This window comes from Vicugna pacos, chromosome 5, assembly GCF_048564905.1.
Source record: "Vicugna pacos chromosome 5, VicPac4, whole genome shotgun sequence".
NCBI classification, from domain to species: Eukaryota; Metazoa; Chordata; class Mammalia; order Artiodactyla; family Camelidae; genus Vicugna; species Vicugna pacos.
This window is the reverse complement of record NC_132991.1, coordinates 74,205,860-74,226,542: the sequence shown is the minus strand read 5'-3', so window position 1 is coordinate 74,226,542 and position 20,683 is coordinate 74,205,860.

The window sequence follows — 20,683 nt, the reverse complement described above, 5'->3', positions numbered from 1 at the left end:
TAATGGTCCTCATGGAATTAATTTCTTGTAGAAATCAAAAAGGAGCTTTTAAGTCTGATTTGTGTGATTTCCTGGCTGCCTTTCTGGGGAACCAGAAGCCTTATCATGAACCCTTATGGTGATTAAGAAAGTAAAGTGATAACTTGTTAAGTTTCACATTGCAATATAATATCCTCCTAGAAATAAAGAATTAAAAAATAAGACTTAAAATTGGATTCCATTATTCATAATTACATGTCCCTTTTGACTATTTTAGCATATTCAGCATACAAAGCATGCCTATTCAATTATGTAAACTTTTTACACTAGCTGAAGAAATATTGTGGTTGAAATCCTAAAGGTGGAGTCCACGACTGGACTTTTGGCTCAAGGCCATATTTTATTACTGTGAGCTCAAAGAATAGAACCACAGCCTGTGAAATTATCTAAAAATACCCCATATCATTCAAGATTTTCAAAATAGAAAAAGGCACAAAGATGGTGCAAAGATTCTTAGTCTTCAAAGTGCATCTCAACAATAATAAGTCAGATGTCTCTGAGAGGACCTGATTAACAGAGAGTAAAAAATTGCCATCACTCCTTTAAAGGCTTAAATGATGGTATATTCGCATTTTTTTAATAAATGAATAAGAGATTGGAACGGACAACTTTGGATGAATAGGGATATTAAAATATAAAGAATCTGTTGTGGAGTAGATGATGGACAGATGTCAGTTCCTGTGGGAAAATCCTATCCTTCAGCATTATCCTTAAATATTTATATAGAGACAAGTTAGTATTTGTGCAAATGGTGTATTTCTGAAAAAAAAAAGTTAGGGCAAAATACTCCTCTGAAATTTAAGTTCTAAGCTTGTCTGGCTCTGTAATATTTGATATTCTCTGAATTTCTAAATCCCAATTCCTACTCCCAAAGATCCCTAGAGAATGATTGAAAATATAAACCTTCCCACTGTTAAGATGAACAGCATCAAACATATACTACAGAAAAAGGAAATTGTGTTTGATGTTTAAATTGTCAACGAGAGTTGTCCCTCACCAAACAGTCATCCTCAAACTTTAGTAAGCATAGGATCACTCAGAAAGCTTGTTAAAAATAGGATACCCCCGGTAACCCCTATTCCTTCAGTAGAGCCTAGAAATGTGCACTTTAGCCATCATCTGGAATTTGAAAACACATTTCTTCTCAAGCTATACTTGAAGAAACGGTGTCCTAAAATGTGAGGCTGCTTCTTAGTGAACTTCATCTGTTAAAACAGGGCACTGAATATCTTAGTGTCAGTGAGCTTGTCTAAATGGATTTCGAATGCAATGGCATGCTAGTTCTGCATTGGACAGATTTTCATAATGGAGTGGCTTGGGTGGGAACCCGATATAACTCTTCTGAATGTGATTGATGCCCCAGCTGATAAAGCTGAACTGTACTCACTAATGTGCTACGCTCTGGGAGATTCTTTATACTGGAGGCTGGGACTATTGCCCAGACACGGTGATTATAATGAAGATAGGCATGGGTCTTTAATGCTTTCTGCCCCCTACCCCGAATGCTGAAAAATGGTTAGCATTGAGTATTTTTATGCATAGCAAGAGTAAGACAAGTCAGAAATTTCTATCCCCATATATTCCAGTGGCAATATTCTAGTATAATTTCTCTCTAACGTTCTATTAAAATGATTGATGTCAAATTAAACCTTTGAAATGGTGGCTGATTATGCAAAAGTGTGACAGTTGGCCAGGATGCCACTATTAACAGTTTGTATTCTGATTGACTTAACAACAGTTCCATTCCATTCAGTATTATGTATGTACATTTACCCCAATTTGCATACCTAAAAAATGTTCTTTAATGAATAAACTGGCTCATGACAGCTGTTGCTTGATTACATTTTTCTAAATCTTATTTTGTAAATAAGGCTCAGCTATCCAGTAACCAAAATGTTGTCATCTATTACCTTGCTGAATTTTTACTGATTCAAGTTGTTTCTTCTTAAAAGAAGAATCTTCTTTTGGAAAATCATTCATTATGTGTATTTACTATCCATATATTGGTCAGACTTTTAAAACCATGTCCTTCAGAAAGGAGACAAAAGAAAATCAAAGAAGTGAATCTAATATGCTAAATTTCGCAGAGTAAAACATCATTAAATGCAAACCTGATGCATTTCATAACCTGAGGGCATTCTTAGACCTACCAGTACACTGGCAAGCTCCAGAATACCAAAACACCTGAATTCTGTGTCTAAAATTAGACAATTGAAATTCTCCCTGGATGTCACTTTCCTTCATTACAACACACTTTGTCTCATCGTCAAAGCTGCTTTAAATGAGTAAAGAGCGCCTCCAAGTGGCAGCATATCATATTCCTAAATTAATTCCATTTTCCTCTTAAAAAAAAAAAATACTTTCCCTTTGTTAATTGTGTTCACACTCTTAAGAGAAACAGGCTTTATCTGAATGATTTAAAATAGATGCTTCAAGTGCCCAAGTCATATTTCAGGAGAGAAGCATATTTTTCTGGGTTGTTGAGCAAATCTGCTGTGATAAACTTTTTAAACATGAAAAATTCTATCTGCAGCTATTCGTATTTGTAAAAATAACTATTAATAAGGTTCCCAACTGTTATTGGTTGTATAGTAACTATTAGTATGGAAATCTGCATAGTTTCCAGAAGGAAATTTTCTTGTTATAAAAAATGTTACTGCTTCTGTCCAGAAATTTCAAGTGTATCAGATAAAGGACAAAGGGGCAAGAGTAATCCCAACTATCTTGAACTCTAGTCTTGCTCCACTTTCCTTTTTAAAGGATTATGCAATTGCATGATAATAAAATCTATGGATAGTCTCCTAAATCTGCTTTAGTTAATCGTTCTGTCCCTGTGTTCATTTAGTCCCTCATTAAACAGATATCCTGAATGCCTGCAATGCCAAGACCAATGCCAAGAAGAAAATGAATAGGACAGTCTCAGTCCTGATGGTGATCGTAACGTGCTGGGGCTCCTGGTTCTGGTTGGCTCTCTTGGAAGCTCTAGGCTCCCTAAACTGAGACAATTTTATTTACAATAATGCATTATTATATATTGTGAGCATTTTCTAACACTTTTAGAATGATTTTGCATTTATAATTTCACTTACCATCATAGTGACTTTGACCATGTACAATAGCTGTGAGAAGTGTTAATTATTATTCTTATACATGGCTCAGGATGTGGTTAAGTGATTTACCTAAGATGTCATAGGAAGGTTGTGACAGGATTAAAATTAAAATCTCCTGACTTCCTAAACTGTGCCCTTTCTAGGAAGCCACCACTCTTTATAATGAATACATTAGAATTAGCATGATATTTCAAGAAGGTCATCATTATTGGAGGTTGTACGATAATTGCAGTGATGCTGACATTGCTTAAAACGTTTCTGAAACTCTTGTTTCATATTTCCCTTTCGGGAAACACAAGAAAATCAGTCTCATTATACATTCAACTCATCCTACATTTATTCAGTAACTATCACTCGCATGGCACTACACTGAATAATACAGAGGTAGAAATATGATACAATTGGCAAGAAATTTACAAGGCATGATGAGAAATGTGGTACTGGTGCTTTTTTCTTTTTCTTAATACTAAAAGGCTGCATGGCCATTAGACATAACCCATACTGTACTTTCTTGAATCTAAGATGTTGTTAAACACATTATTTTATGTCCAATAAGAAAGAAAACCCTTTACTGACAACTAAAGTGTAACAAGTTGCTTTCCCATCATTTAAAATTTTTATTTTACGTTTAAAGAAAGAGCTCTTTTAGTGTTATTTTGACACTGATTTTCTTTAATGTATCATTCTATGGCATACATAAAAAGAAAAATATAAGCAAAATAAATTGGTTAAGGCAATGACAACTATGATATAGCTGTTATCTTGTGGTTAGTAATTGTAAAACTTCAGTGATTATTATATACATCCCAGTTTCAGAGATGTTAAAATATGTGTATGGGGGGTGGATTTTAGAATCACTGAGGTGCATATTTCCTGCTCAGTTTCTAAAATAGTCATTGTATAGTGGAGCTAGGACAAATCATTGGTGGGGGAGGGGATGGGAAATGATATGATGGCTTAACTCGTTTTCTTTTGTCTTTGGGTGCTATCAGTAGTTACCACAGGGGCTAAGAGAATGTATTATAGAGTCAAAGAGCCCAGGGATCAATTATTGGCTCTACTTCCTATAAACAACTATGTGATCGTTAAGCAAGTCAGTAACCTCTCTGTGTTTCAGCCCCATCTGCAAAAATGGTGAGAATAATAACTGCTGCTTAGGTAATATTATATGAAATAATGTACTTAATGCACTTAGCACATAGCCAGCAGTATCAGTGTATTTGAACACGGCTAAGCTCTGGGAATTCTTCTAAATAAAATAAGGATACCATACTATTAATCCCAGGAATAGCTTTTAAAAAAAGTTTTCTCCTCACTCTAATGATGGACTATGCAGCATTACCCTTTTAGTTGACCCAATTAAAGGCCTTGGATTCCACATTGACCATGGCAAGGAAAGAATTGAGTGCTCTAGCTTGAAGCCATTCCAGAGTAGCTACCAATTTGTCAAGTGGAAAAAATAAACCTGAAAGAGAAATTCAGTTTCTGAATACATCCCTTATCTTCAAATATACAAATATTGAGACTATACAAAAGGAAGTTTATTCCCAATATATTTATATGATCATAATCACAGTATTTCAAAATGAGCTGAACTTAAACACTATCAAATATATTAACTACCCCAACCAGGAGAGATACAAATTGAAAAAACAAATAAATAAAAAAGATCTGCAAGTCTGCCTTTTCAGACTGCATAGCCCCCAGAATCATGACTCTCTATACTAATGAACTCAACTCAGGAAACACAGGGAAGGAAAGGGATTCCAAATCAGCTGCTTCCAGTGAGCCTTTGAGTGACCGATGACTTAGCTGCTGCCCTCACTTCCCCAGTATGCTTCTGTGACAGGTAGAACCAAGCCAAGCCCATAAATCAGACATAGCCTCCAGGTTGGGACTTGTTCATAGAACATAAAGACAAATTTCAGAGACAACTTATATCATGTGAGCCTCCCTAAGGCTGATGAGTCCAGATATCCTAGTTTCTAGATCACTTTCTGAGTAAGAAAGGAAGCTTTAATATGTTAATATTCCCCCATTATGGATGTCTAGCCACCATCATTACCATATATTTTTTATTTTTTAATTTATATATATATATATAAAATTGCAACTAGTCAATAATGCTTATTAATAGAATAAAAAAATCTTAGTATTTCTGAAAATACATTTCTGAACCTGGACCATTGCCTAATCATTTCCATTTAAAAAGAGAGGAGGAGGAGGGAAACTTAATCCTGTGAGTGAGTGAGTGAAATGGACAAATATACAAATATTTGGAAAGGTGTACAGTGTATATTTCCGTTTCACCAGAGGGAGTAGATTTGTCTGTTTCATTATTCATAAACCACGATTTTAGTTTAGTTATCCTGCTTGCTAAATATCAAGAATATTTTAAGCCCCCAGGCAATAGACTTTAGTAAATGATGGCTGAATTTCATTCACTGCATTATGGAAAAATAAAAATCTTAAATTATGAAACATGTGAATGACCACATTCAGTTCCGTTTTTTGAGAAGCATTGTAACTACTACTTGGAGGACTCGAGCTAGTCAGCCTTTGTTTATTATGAATGCCCATGTGGCAAATTAATACAACATGAATTTTATATTAATAAAAACTTTTTTTATGTCTGTGTTCCCAGTGGTGAAAATCACTCAGTTGTTGCTCTAGTGTGAACCTAGATTTTGTAATAAGGTCAAAAATGATAATGAAGCCATTTTTAAGTTACTAGTGCTCACAGCACAAAAACCATAGCTGTTTAAAATATAAAATGCAAAATCAGATACAAAATTATTGTTTCTTAGTCTCTTTTTCAAGTACTATATTTTAAATGCCCTCTTAAACTTAGGCTATAATAAGGACTGCTATATGGACAAATTAAACAGATTAAGTTCCTGGCCTCTTCATCCTTTTAAATTGAAAACTTTCATCTAAAATTGTAAGTGAAGAACTGTAAACTATTTATTGAGATTACTCAATCTATGTCATCCTGATCTGGTCTAATTACAAAAGAAAATTCTGTATGTGAAATTCTAGCCTTGAAAGAAGATTTGGCCCTAGTCTTGACAGCAAATTCAAATTAGAAAGGGAATATTCCCCATAGAATGCCACCCGTAATCTCCTAATCATGATATGAAAAGGTTTCAAAGCCTCCAAGGTGATGAGAGAGGAAAGACAATGGTGAGAGAATTGCTTGTAAAATATATGGAGCTCAATGATGGTAAAGTCTGTCAGATACACCTTGGGATGTTCCCAGAGCATTTTTTTTCCCCTCTGTTGTTCATATGAAGATGGATGTGATCTAGTTAGCTCTAAAAGAAGAAATCTTATCCAAAAATATCTTTCTCAGGGCTCTGACAGAGGCCTGAAATTCACAAAATGCCAACTCCTTTAGATCGAAGATTAACTATTTTATTATATCAGCCTTTAGCATTTTGGTTTAAATTTGTTGATTAGATTCACCAGTAACTTGATAGAACTATAACATACTAAGATAAAGGTGAACAAAACTGATGGCAAAAGAGAAAGTCTGGAAAGATACAAAGAACTGTCAAAAATGCTATTGAAGAGAAATACCAGTGTCTGAGGAAGGATGAGAGCTGGGGCATGGCCTTTGAGAAGACTGAAGACCATACTGAGTACCTAGAAGGAGTACTAAGAGAAGTAAAAGGGCTACTCAGAATCAAAATTGGATGGAGAGGCACCAAAGATCAATTACACCTACTTCCCAAAGTTCCCTAAGATTGATCTTAACCATTAATAGAATGCATGCCTGTCAATTTTGATGATTATCAATTAACTTTTGAAAACAAAAACAACTGTGTATTAGAGCTATGGGCAGATAGTACATATTAGGATAATAGTTAAGAAAAAATCATTAGCGCTTCCAAGTTGTCACACTTAAATTTGTTTGTTGCTTGTGTTAGTATTAAAGGCTGGTTAAAGGATCAGGAACGATAAGATTCCAAATCACAAAATAACCACCAATGGAACTCTGATTAGTTCAAGTAGAAAAGTAACCACACAGACAACTGACCACTATCAGTCACCACCTGAAGACCAGAAAATTAGTTGTTCCTGACCATTTCTTCAGTTCTTTCTCTCAACCCTCCCTCAAGAGGCAACAGAACTGTTCACCAAAAAAAAGCTTCCAAGTCAATATAAAGAACTAAATTAAAAACTCCTTACACTGAGTTTTTGAGAAGAAGTTAAGATAAGATATGAACAAAAGGGAGGAAAATGGTGAAGAGTTCTTGGTACTATATGCAGAGGAACAACAAAAACTCCTGTGTGATGCAGTGATTTTTTATTGCTCTCTCATGGCTGGACATCTTCTTTGATCTGTGCTAAAGTCAGGTGGAAAATAAAACCTGCCTATATTAATTCTGTCACCTCTAATCCCCAGCTGTCATTTAACCATAGGAAGCTAAAACCACCAAAAAGGGGGAGCAGAGAAAGCAGAAGATACATGGTTTTATTGTTTTGCATTTTATGCAATGTGTGCTGAAATATACAACTATGTCAGAAATGGGGGAAAAAAAGCTAAAGCCATCATGTGTAACACTAGACTGAGCAGACTGATTACAAATAATTTTAATTTGTTTATTCAAATAAAAGTTCTTAGGACCAAAATTGAGCTCCTATCTGGTATGAATCACTCTCTTCAGTTTCAGAGGAGAGGTGCTGTGTTCAGTGAAGGAACTGGGGCCTTTTTTTAAAATTCCATACAACTGTATAGTCTTTTAATGTGAGTTTGGTTTCAGAAGTGATGACTCTGTTAAAATGAATTTACTAGAGCTTCTTAAGTTCTACCCCTACTGAACAGTTTTTTAGTACAATTTTTTAGCAAGATTTCATTTCACTTATATAAATAATGTATCAGTGTCAACTTAACTTACTCAGTGAATTTAAAGGACTTGACCACTCTTCATCCACATTCTGAAATTTTAGGAAATGAAGTAAAAATAACTTAACTAACAGCCCTAGATGGAGTTAAAAGATGACCTTTCACACAGTTCTCACTACTTCAGGCAGTCCACAATAAAAGTTTACATGTTGAGGAAAAGCAGTGTAATTGTTAGTGTTAAATACTGGGATCATCCTGTGAGGAAGTCACTTTGATACATGGATAACAATGTAAGATAGGACCTTTTCTTAAACAACATCATCTGAATTGTTCATTAGAGATTTTTAAAGGAAGCTTTTTTCTCTCTTTCTTTCTGTGAATGAGTAACTTCTAAATGGAAAAATATCAATCTATTTTTGTACTGGTCATTTTTATCTTCTTTGAATCCTGGAAATAAAATAAAAGGCAAGTTAAGCCAAGACACATATAAAGTTGTGGAAAGTTATGACATTCTTCCAATTTTTAATTTAAAAAAAAGCTATATCAAAACTCCTAATCTGCCTCCCACTGTTTTCTAAGTGAGTCAAAAGCAAATTGTGAAAGGATGTTTACTGGTCCTTCATGTACTTATTCCTTCAAAGGAAACCTCGTTAAAAAATAATTCCCTGCAGCTATCTAAATCTTGAGGGCACAAGGCTGTCAGGCCCGTGTCTCCACCCCCTAGCCCAGCTACTTTCACCACTGTCCACGATTTCTCTCTTCAACCTTACCAAAGTTTCAGTAGAGACTTTTGTCAGAAATTCCCAGGTCTTTCTTGAGAAAACTCCTTCAGGAAAAAAAATGTTGAACCTTTCACCTTGTTTCCAATTATATTTAATCTGGTGTTTATGGATTTTTTTTTCCAATCACTCAGTAATAATCTTATCCTGACCCTTCTTGGACAGCTGAAGGTTAGCAGCTGTATTCTGTTAATCTCTGGAAAATTGACCTAAAAATGTGCAGTTTTAATGTAAGATAAAAAATAGACGTTTGTACACCATTCCATCTTTTATGTCTTCTGCTTCACTTCTGCCTTATCCACTAGACTCTTTTATGCACTATAGCTTGTCCTTTAGGAATGTGCTGGAAATATGCCCACCTCATGTATCTGAAACATTAAGCCACCTTGCTTACTTCAAATTGCAAAAAAATTTTAAATACTGCTTTTCAGACACTTTGGGTGAAAAATACAGTTTTATAATAGTTTACCACTCTTCTGCATCCACTTTGAACTAACTAGTAAGGTCAAAATTCCTAAACCCATTCTCAAGAATTTTAAACCACCAATAGTTTTTGATATGAAGGAGCATCCTGTAACAGAAGCTACTGGTATTTGAAAACTCCCCAAAGAAAAAAGTCTAATTTTGTCCTTGACAAACAGCTCTTCTCTTAAGTAAAGAACAGTATCTGTAGCTCATTATTTCTGGGATGTATTGCATATTAGAAAATGGGGGGAGATTAATGGGACTATTTTTTTAAGGAAATAGAATTTAACACGTCACTTAATTACTTCATTTCACAGAATTCAACACTGGGAAAAGAGATGTCCCTTAAAAATTCCACTTGTACTCTTCAGAAGTTATTATAGAGAAGGATAGCTGAAGCTTTAGGATTTTAATTTGCTCTACTTTCTCCTTAACTTAAGCATATGAAAGTGGAATTACTTTCAGTACTTTGTTGGAAGATATGAAAGAGATCAGTTTTTAACACCCTTCAGAGTTATACTGGAGCAATGAATTATATTCAAGGCTTTATATACTACACCATACCTTTAGTTTGGCATCATTCTCTATTAACTGGAATTTGGTTTAAGGGTCATCTTGTATCTTTTCCATTGTCAAATAGCAAAGGAACATGAGAAGATAATCTTTCCACAGGGCCATTCTACATCACTGTTCTCAGGAGTAGATTTCTAGTAAAACCCTAATGCAATATCAATTTTTAAATCTTTTAACCTATGGAAAATGTTAGTCATTTTCATCATCAAATATTTAAAAAAGGTAAGTGCTTAAGGCTGTGGAGAACAAAGAAAATTTCTCCAACAGAATATGTTTACAGTAGACTTTGGTTGATTTTGTATCTCATCAAACATCTGCCCGTCCCTGCAATAATAATAGCAAGTTATTTTTGCTTTGAGGAAACCATCCCTGCACCCACTATTAATCTATGTGTTATGTTTATATGTGCATGTGTGACAGGGGTGACGATGGGGATAGATAGATAGATAGACGGATAGATAGATAGATAGATAGGCAGACAGATAGACAGAATGATTTTAATTTTGTTGAAGTAAGTTCAAGTTGAGGTTCCTGGTAGATTTATGGCTGGGGAAAAGAAGGAAAGACGTCATTAGAAGTGGGGACTTTTCAACAATTTTATGACACTATAGCTGCTTAGATAATAACAAAAATGCATTAGAAAGAGACACATGTAATGAGGCTTATGAGACTACCTTGGGAAGTAATCTTACTGAAAATATTTTTGTAAACTCTCAAACCAACTACTAAATGCCCCATTCCCAATCTCAATCTGAGACATAAAACCTAACTATAACCTCACATCCATTAAGATAGCTAATATCAAAAAGACAAAAAATAACAAATGTTAGCAAGGATATGGAGAAATTGAAACCCTTATGTACTATTATTGGTGGGAATGTAAAATGATTCAGCCTCTATGGAAAACAGCATGGAAAAATAGAATTATTATATGATCCAGTAATCTCACTTCTGGATATTTAATCAAAAGAATTTTTTTAAAGTGACAAAGAGATATTTGTACATTCATGTTTATAATAGCATTATTCACAATAACCAAAATGTGTAAGCAATCCAAGCATCCATCAGTGGATGAAAGTAGAAACAAAAGATGGTACACACACACAATGGAATATTACTCAGCCTTAAAAAGGAAGGAAATTCTGACACTACAACATGGATGAGCCTCAAGGACATTATGCTAAGCAAAATAAGCCAATCAGAAAAAAATTAATATTGCTTGATTCCATTTATATGAGGTACCAGAGTTATCAAATTTGTAGATCCCGAAAAAAGAATGGTGATTGCCAGGGCCTTGGAGGAGTGGGGAATGGGAGTTTTTTAATGGGTATAGAGTTTCAGCTTGGCAAGATGAAAAAAGTTCTAGAGACTGATTGCACAGCATTGTGAATGTAGTTCTTAACACTGCTGAACTGTATACTTTAAAAAGATTAAGATAATAAATTTCATGTTATGTATATTTTATCACAATTTTTTCTTAATTAAGAAGAAAAAAAATAGGGAGTTATATAAACAGTAAAGGACTGACTCAATGTGCATGAAAATGAATTAGGAATCAGATGTATATGTCGGTAGAGAGTTTCACTCTTTTTGAGGGAAAAGGTGTGTGTGTGTATATATATACACATTCATACATATATATACACATTCATACATGTACACACATGTGTAGATATATATAAAGATATATATACACATATACAAAGGCATACGTAAGCATGCATATGCTTGTATAAGAATATATATTTTTTCAAAGTATAGATATTATTTTCTTATTGAACAACCACATACACATATGCATGTGATTCTTGGACTCAAATACAGAGGTGGTTATTCTCCAGAACACCTTAAAGAATTGTGATTCTTAAGAAGACAATACTAAAGTAGACATAAAAATTAATTTTAAAATTATTTTTTGAGAAAAGAAACTTGACTATATATCTGTTCTTTCATCATTTGCAGCCAAAAGATTATTACATCAATTTTGTAACCTTTTTAAAGAATCAACTTATTTTTAGTATCTATTTTATTAATTTCTGCTCCTATCTTTATTATTTTCTTTCTTCTACTCCTTTTAGTTATTCTTGCTGAGATTTTTTATTCCTAATTTCTTGATCTGTTTGCTTGGCTTATGGATTTTCAAACTGTTTTCTTTTTATCATATTTATTCATAGCTATACATTTCCTTCTAACACTCCTTTACCAGAATTCTACATATTTGATCATTAGTGTGCACAAATTGTTTGATTCAAAATATTTTTTAATTTTTAAAATCTTCTTTAATCTGTGAGTTATATACAAACATATTTGTTAACTTCCAAACACTTACGGCTTCTCTGGTTGCCTTTTTGTTTTAAATTTCTATCATAAATGCATCATTGTCCAAAACCACAAACTGTGTGATTCTTTTTTTTTTAACATTTTTTATTGATTTATAATCATTTTACAATGTTGTGTCAAATTCGTGTTCAGCACAATTTCCCAGTCATTCATGGACATATACACACTCATTGTCACATTTTTTTCTCTGTGATTTATCATTAACATTTTGTGTATATTTCCCTGTGCCATACAGCGTAATCTTGTTTATCTATTCTACAATTCTGAAATCCCAGTCTATCCCTTCCCACCCTCCACCCCCCTGGCAACCACAAGTCTGCATTCTCTGTCCATGAGTCTACCTCTGTCCTGTATTTATGCTTTGTTTCTGTTCGTTTGTTTGTTTTTGTTTTTTAGATTCCACATATGAGCGATCTCATATGGTATCTTTCTTTCTCTTTCTGGCTCACTTCACTTAGAATGACATTCTCCAGGAGCATCCATGTTGCTGCAAATGGCATTATGTTGTCGGCCTTTATGGCTGAGCAAACTGTGTGATTCTTATCAGTTGAAATGTGTTGACCCTTGTCCTGAGGGTCTCAGTTTTTAGGTCCCAGTAAAATGTGTGTGTGTGTGTGTGTGTGTGTGTGTGTGTATTTAGGGAGAGACAGTCAGGAACCCTACTTAGGAATGGTACTCAACTTTGATTTTTGGTTCCCTCAACTCATGAAACTGAAACAAGCTAACCCTTAATCAAGCCCAGTTTCAAAGATGCTTCTAAGAGAATAGCAAGTGTCCTTTAAGCAAAAGCAGTTTCAAGTGCTGCTCTTGTGTCTCTGAATCCTCGCTTTTTCTGGGATTTTGGTCTAGAAACCTCTCCTTCACACATTAACTATTTGATGCTTTTAAGGAAATTTTTAAACTATTTTATTCAGCATTTTAATTTTCTTGAGAGACAAGGATGGTCAAAGTTACCAAGCCTGCCATTACTGGAAGTAGATGTCCAGGAACATTAACTTTTCTACCAAACATTTGAAAGAACTTCAGTCTCATTTCTTGAGTGATTGTAAAAAAGATATTTGACTTTAAGATGCCTATTCTTCCTCAACTTCATAATTCTAGAGGGCTGTAAATCATGATAGTTGGTTCTTTTTGACCACAGGACTGGTAACATGAACCAAGTTAGTCATTCAGAGTATAACATCCCCCTGCCCATACAGTCATGAACTGGGAACTTGACCCAAGTGGAGCCAATCACAGTCCTACAATGAGATCTGATGTTATCAACTCTGAAAGGGAAAAGGGCTCTATTTCCATAGGATCACATGCTTTAAATATGCATATTTTCCTAAGACTCTTAGCAGCCACCTTTCCTTACATACAGAACAAGCTTGCTGCAGAATGAAGTAAATACACAGAATGAACTAAATAGAAGAAATCAGAAGGAATTCCCATGATGCCTTAGACATTGATCCTTGGACTTCCCAGCTACATCAACAACAAAAATACCTTTTTGTTAAACCCAATCAACCATCTAATTGTCCAACTGGATTTATCTCCTTTTGAGATGAAAGAATCTTGACTAATCCAATGTTAATGGTTGATAAAAACCCACTGCACAACTATTTGTTGTTCTATAGCATTTGAGGACCAAGATATACAACCAGTTTCCTGAGGATACTGTTTCTACTGCCAGCCTCTATGAGCCAGGAAGGGACATGAGTTATCACTTCCTAGGATACACTGATTTTGGTGCTGTTCCCTAGAAATCTTTGTTTGTTTAGTTGGTTTTTCCCAAGCACTCCCTAGTTTAAGTAAGCTTCTTCTACAGAAATAAGGAAACAAGACTCTAAGCAGGTTTTCACTTTAAAATAACTGTGGCTATATAGGTTTAGCTACCTAGAAAATAAATTGCATGCTTTCCCTTCAATTTCCATCCAGTTATAATAATGTCTTCATAAAATAAAGCAATTTCAAGCTGATCATAAATAATTTCCTAGCATTCAGATAACATTATACTTAAAAGAATGATGCACAAGTACTGTTTTAGTTAAGTTCCCAACAGGAAACAGATGGAACACTCAAGTTAAGATAATTCAAGGAGAGTTTAATTACAAAGTGACTGTTCATAAAGGCGTTGACAGGATAAGAGGAACCACACAGTATGGTTTGTAACTTAGATTTACTAACTTCAGAAGGACAGGAGAAGGAGCAGTTACTGTGAAAGAGGAGAGACTTGTGTAGAGGAGGTTACTTTGAAAGAAGCAGTTACCTTCAGTTTGAGTTATGAAAATAGCCTAAGGCACCTTTACATGGAAGGAACCAAGGAAGTAAATACTGTGACCTCATTCACATACCTCTGATCCTTTGCCAAGACTCCCTATTGGTCAAACCCAACCAGAAACCAAAGGGCAAAAAAGTATGTTTCCATAATCCATACAGGCTAGTCTTCTGAGGGCAGTGAATAGGGTGGAAAAAAAGAGGAAAGAGATAAAAACATAAACATGGGTATAATTTAAAACCTTTCTAATTGATCTTCATCTTATCAAAACTATTTAACATCTCACTCTAATATTTTTTCTTGGTTAGAAATATTTGTCTATTAAGTATTATAAGTTAGATAACAAATAAGCTTCTGTATTACAGAGACTCCTAAATACAATGGGTTATATAAAGTAGGTATTTATTTTTCTCTCACACACTTTCTAAGGTGAATGGCCAGCTTGGTAGGGTGGTTGCATTCCATTCAGTTATCAGGGGACCATGTTCTTTTACCTTGTGGCTCTACCACACCCTTGGGCATAGTCCTCATCCCATGGTCAGTCAAGCTGGGTCTGGAGCAAATCTATGTTCCAGCTCATAGGACATGAAAAGAGGATAAGCTCAAAGCAAGTAAGTGAGGGCAGAGTTGCACACATCAGTTCCCCTTACATTCTTTGCCAAAGAAATTTGTCTCATGGCATTCACAGCAAAGGAGGCCGGGTAAGGTTATGTGTGACCATGTTCCCAGGAAGAAGAGAAAAATAGATTCGTAAGGGGGACAACTCACAGTATGCCAGAAGGTATTAAAATCTTCACAGCTTTTTCTAGTTTTAAGAGTTTATATAGTAATGGGCCTTGTAACAGATTCATTCTCAAAACTCTTTCTCACCTCATCTTTTTTCAGCTAAAATCTACCTTTTTAAGCATATGTAAATATGACCCCATAAGATTATTTTTCAGTAGTAGAGGATGATTACTCAGTGTGAGTCCCTCACCTAAATCATTCACTTTTCAAACACAGGAGGTAGGACCCCTAACAATTGTATCCTTAAAGGTTTTTAGTTTTATACAAATCCAGAATGTCCTATTGCAACGTACATGCCACATCCTTTCAACTTGCTACTTGAACTGGAAAAATGATGAGCGTTATGGAGGGAAAAGGTAGATCTATTCAAGATACCAAATAAAGCCATATCAGTATAAGTAAAGTAAAACATAGGCTAGATGTAATCATATGGGGACCCAAGGAATGATAGGCAGTTTCAGTAATTAGCACAAGAATCTCAGGAAAGGAAAGCCAAAGTAATATAATTCCCACAGGACATGAACTTCAGTCACATACCATTTGTGACTTCTGCCTGCAACTCCCCAAAGCTCCCTGGAATTGTGAAACTCTTAGAGATTTTTTTTAACATGTATGTAATACCTGGAAGATTTCTTAAACTTTGATCTCTATTCTTTATGAAGCTATTATTTTATTCTACATGGCCTGACTAACACTAATCACTTTTCTTTTTTAAAACAAAGCTAAGAAAAGGGGAAACATCACCCCAGTAAAATCCCTAATATCACCTGTTCTAGATACATTTAAAGAGCCTTTGCAGCCCTTTTTTGTATATTTAAGAAAGAACAAACAAATCTGAAGATTGATTCACATTTTCTAAATTATTATAAAATATCAGCATTTGACATAGTATCTTTAGCATAATTTTAGAATTCTTTTAAAATTTGTTAATTAAAATGTGTTAATTAAATCATTAAAGCATGGTTTTGGGTATAAATTAAATTGTTCTTTTTCTGTTTGTGCAAATTGAATTTCAAATAGGATCATGAAGATAAATACAGTAGCCATCTTCTAACTTGAAAGGCACACAGATATCTTAGTGCAAGTTAGTATAGTTATCAGTACTTCACCTACTATCTAAAGTCTTCTCTTTAACTATCAGTCTTTAACATTTAACATTTTCTGTCAAGATTCAGAAGTTCACATTTTTAACATTTTGCATTTATTTTTGAGACTGTACTTTTCATGTGGGTGCCAGATGGGAGTTTAGCTGTTTCAGTACTTTGGTATTTACATAGATGTCTAAAGTAACCCTGAGGTTACTTTGAATCTTGCCTTCCTTCCTTCTCTATTATCATTTATTTCTAGTTCAATTATTTCATTTTAAATAACTTTATTGTATAATTCAGTCACTGGATTGTTTTTATTTCTATTACCATTATCAGCCATAAAGCTTTTCTTTCCACTCATGGGCAGAGAGGATGGTCTTAAAGGTCACTGCCTCCAACATTGTCTAACCCAAATATTTTCACGTGAAGAAAATACTTATTCCAAATTCAAACTCAATTTTAACAATATAAACCATAACCGAATAAATAACTTCATCTAGGGCAAAGCCAGAAATACATTTCAGTAAACCATGTTCAATCTTTTCAAAATTCAGAGATCTGCCCTCCTACACTTTAGAAGAGGCTGAACATTCATTTTGAAGTTATTTTTAAATGTACTCTCCCAATAAGTTGTATTATCCTACATTAAAAATATTAGGAAAGCATGAAGCCATTGCAGTTCTTTTTTAAGTTGATCATAAATTCTTAGAAATAAGAATCTTTGAGAGGTCATTTAACTTCCATGTACACCCACCTCTGCCACTTCCAGAGACAACTGCATCCAACATACAAACCAGATGGAAACTAAATCTCTTAAGGAACACACACCATAATCCACTACTCACTGTCAGGAATTCTCCTTTATGTTTAAGCTACAAAACTCAGGCTACAGATTAAGCCTGTTTCCTCCAGTTCTATTCCTGGTGGAAGAGAAAAACAGATGGACACAATCCGTCATGTAGTTGAAAACAATAATTAGGTCACTTCTCTTTCTCCAACCTAAAAAAAGAGAAAAAAATTCTTTTGGTGTCTTGCATGTATTTTACTTCCCAATCATATTCAAAAGAGTACATATACAAACTATTTCAGTAATAATATAAGTGGGGGCCTTCTATGCAAAACCAAGTGGTAGGCACTGTTGGCTTTTAAATGCCTTTTCCGGCTGTCAGTGACCTCATGTTCCCTCCCACTCTGTCCCTGTCTGCGATACCTTAGGATCATTGCAGAAGAATATGAGATGGGCAGATAATGAGAGGAACAAGGGCTTGGTCAGACCCAAGTGAACCCAGAGGTTAAGGCATCTTCATTTTGGCCTGGGAGCTTACAGCATCTTCAGTGAAGCTACAGCAGGCAGTACATTGAGATGCCAAGTGAACAAGGTGCGTGTCCCTATTAAGGAATCTAAGCAGATAATGGGAGGAATCTAAGAAACAAAGAATGCAAATAAGCAGTCTGGGAACTGAAGGCAGGCTCTCAGCAACTGCCTCAGGCAAGGTGTTTTTCATTTCAGAAAAGCTGTAAGACTAGACTGATCACTGTTAGTCAAACTTGAATTTAGAGTAGAAAACCAGCCTTAGACCTGGGCCACGTGGAGAAAGTGTTATGACAGTGGGAGAACATAGGGGAAGCACCTGCTCCCTACGTCCTGGGTAAAAGGAAGGGTGACAAAGGACACGAAGGGTGTGGGCAGAGGTTGGTAGCAGAAAGCTCACATTTATTCGGTCCACGGACATTCACTCTCTTGCTGGAGCTAAATTTATCAAAACTTGCTCTGCAGAATCTAAAACACATTTATGCAAAACTTGGCAGACCTATAAGCCTTAAAGATTTTTATTCACTTATCTATAAATTTTTGAGAATCTACTATAAATATCTATCATATGGTTTGGTGCTAGAAAATAACAACAACAACAACAAAAATCCTGCCCTATGATAGGATAAAAACTTAAGAAAATAATAAGCAAAACATATAGTATAGTGATAAGTGCTATGATGAAAAAACACACAAGACTGGCATTTTTAATAGTACACAAACACCTATTTTACTTAAGTCAAAAGAATAAAGTTCCTTTGAACTCACCATGGCCATGAATTAAATGAGGAGAAACCTGGGAATGCCTTTACAAAGCTCCTAAAATCCAAGCACACAGCAGGCACTTACCACTCCCTATTTGCCTGTTGAATCTAATTTCTCTTCCTACCTGGTTAGATAGCTATGATGCCTGGAGTAGATCACAATAATGCATTATATGGTAAATATGAGATTTTGAAACTATAAATGCTATAAAGACAAAGCTGCATTGTTTTATTGCTTGACCATTATTCATTTAGATGCAGCATCATTAACTAAAATATCTCTGGTAGCATGCTACAGAATTATATCTTTGCCCCTTTCCTCTTCAATATTTTTTATCAACAGCCGAATGAAGGCATGGAAAGGATGGTTATCAAATTTGCAAATAATGCTAAGTTTAAAGGCAGAGCTAATGTGTTGGATGACAGAATTAAGATTTAAAATGATCTTGACAAGGCAGAACACTGAGATGAAACCCATATAATAAAATTAACAGACATGCTGTGAATTAAAAAACAAAAAAACAAAAACTAATGAACAAACACACACCCTGCCTGTGTACAAGATGGGAGAGATTAGGCTTGATAGCATTTTTATTAAGGGGGAAAAAACTCAAGAAGCCTTACTTGAACACTAGTCAACATTTTTATACAACTGCAAAAGAAGCCTTAGGCTGTATAATAGAGTAATACCCAAATTAGGATGGGTAGTTTCCACCAGAAGAAGAGTATTCATACCTGGGTGTCACACTTAAGAGTAATAATAAAATTGGTTTAAAGTATTCATGGAAGGGTGACAAATAGGAAATGTACTTCTCATATCGTATTAGGAATAGCTGAGGAATTGATTGCTGGAGGAAAGAGAGCGTACAGTAAACTAATACACATTTTCAAATTTTTAGAGGGTTATTACTGATAAGAATATTTCATCTTTTTTAAACATATTAACTATATGACCTCAGATAAGATCTTTACTCTTCTGTACCTCAATTTTTGAATCCCTAAGAATATCAATTCTGTAGGGTTATTATAAGGATTAGCAAGGATACATGTAAGGTATATAATACATTTACCCAGAACTCTGTCTGCCCTCCGTAAAGGGTGAATACTTTTATTCTCTATTGCTCTAAAAGGTACACTAAGGTGAATGGATGAGGCCAGCAGAGCCATGCCACAAAAGAAAGACCCCTGAAAGAGTTAGCTCCTTCCCACAAATTTTCCATGCAGATGTTAAATGACTACCAGGGAATTTGATGAAAGATTCCTACATTAGGTGAAAATGGGGTTAGATAGTTTCTAAATTCTTTTCACTGAATAATTTTGAAGTTCCCTTCCAATTCTAAGATACTGTAATTCCCTCTGATTTCTCTGCACATGTCTAGTGGATGTGTTTCTGACTGATAAAACTAGATAATATCCAGAAAAGATTATAACAAATAAGATTCATTGCGTTTTACTCTGCATCCAACACTAAGACGTGGTTACATTTATTATCCCCATTTCACAAATGAGGAAACTGAGGCAGAGTACACAAATGTGGCGTGACAAAGTTCACACAGCTCATCAGTGGCAGGTTAATAATTGGAACCCAAGCTGTCTAAATCCAGTCACTGAGCCTAATTTTGACTCATCAGCCATGACATCATGTAGACCTCTTTGGTTTTGTGATGCCACAGGATTCCTTCAGTTATCTCCCAACTGTTGCACACAATTTTAAAAAATAAAGTAAATTTAAAATCACAAGGTACTGCTGGTGAATCAAGTGAAAAATTTTTTTCTGCATTGTTAGAAAATAACAAGTTCCACACAAAAAAGGTGTAAATTAATAAAGCCCATTTCTTAAATGCTCAGACTTTTTCTGTTTCAACCATTTTGGATGGCACTCTTCCAGTAATGAACTGCCCACTTCCTGTTCTAATTTATTCTAATTTACAGAACACTTGTAACTTGTACTTTTGTTAACATGTACTTTTGACTCATGACCATCACCTCATGAATATTATATTGTTTTATGATATCAATCATTAGTGTTCTCAGGATATATTGATAAATGAACTATTTTAAAGTAAAAAGACTTTGAGGGAGGGCCTGAGGCAATTTCCAAAGAGTAATTCTTTGAGTTACAGAGTCTGGTGTTTAGGACGGTGTTCCAGGCTGTTCAGAAACACTGCTTGTTTTCTTCCTTGTTCCAGGTTGTTTCAAAGGGGTGTAGTTGCAAGATGAAAGACTCCTAATTATGTAAGATGGTGGTGCTTACTCAAAGCAAAATTCAGTGCCTATCAGATAATAAAAAGACAAAGTGTGGGAATTGGTGCATGGCA